Raw genomic sequence first — 891 nt, 5'->3', positions numbered from 1 at the left:
GTTAAAATGGAAAAATGTGAATTTTTCCATAACTGTGTTATTTCAGTTATGCCCAAAATGAGAGAAAACCAGTAAGGAAAGTAGCAAAGTCGGACTGGGCCAACTATATGATACCCTTCACCACTTGGGGTATATTCTACAAATGTATCCGAAAAGACGTCTCTGCACTGTTTAATCTCAATCAGACACCCATTGATTATTTGGTGTACAATTATATATATATATATATATATATATATAGAAGGTGTACACATCATTCTAGACTTAATTTAGTACGCTATGTCAAAATTCTTGCTAATCAAAAGATTTGCAGGGACTTTGTGCACCATTTACCTAAAATCGGGCGAAACTATATATGGGAGCTATATCTAAATCTAAACCGATTTTCACGAAACTCAGCACACTTCATTCTAGACTTAATTCAATACGCTATGCCAAAATTCGTGCAAATCAAATGATTTTCAGAGACTTTGGTGCACCATTTACCTAAAATCGGCCGAAACTATATATGGGAGCTATATCTAAATCTGAACCGATTTTCACGAAACTTAGTACACATCATTCTAGATCCAATTCAGTAGGCTATACCAAATTTCGTGCAAATCGAAAGATATATAGAGACTTTGGTACACCATTTACCTATAATCGAGCGATACTATACATGGGAGCTATATCTAAATCTGAACCGATTTTCACGAAACTAAGCACACGTCATTCTAGACTTAATTCAATACACTATGTAAAAATTCGTTGAAATCAAATGATTTTCAGGGACTTTGGCGCACCATTTTTCTAAAATCGGGCGAATCTATATATGGGAGCTATATCTAAATCGAAACTTAGCACACATGATTCTAGACCTAAAGATATATAGGGACTTTGGGACTTTGC

The sequence above is a fragment of the Musca vetustissima genome, unplaced genomic scaffold (genome assembly GCF_032173495.1).
Source record: "Musca vetustissima isolate MV318-11 ecotype Yass unplaced genomic scaffold, APGP_CSIRO_Mvet_v1 utg6811, whole genome shotgun sequence".
NCBI classification, from domain to species: Eukaryota; Metazoa; Arthropoda; class Insecta; order Diptera; family Muscidae; genus Musca; species Musca vetustissima.
Note: the sequence above shows the minus strand (reverse complement) of the source record.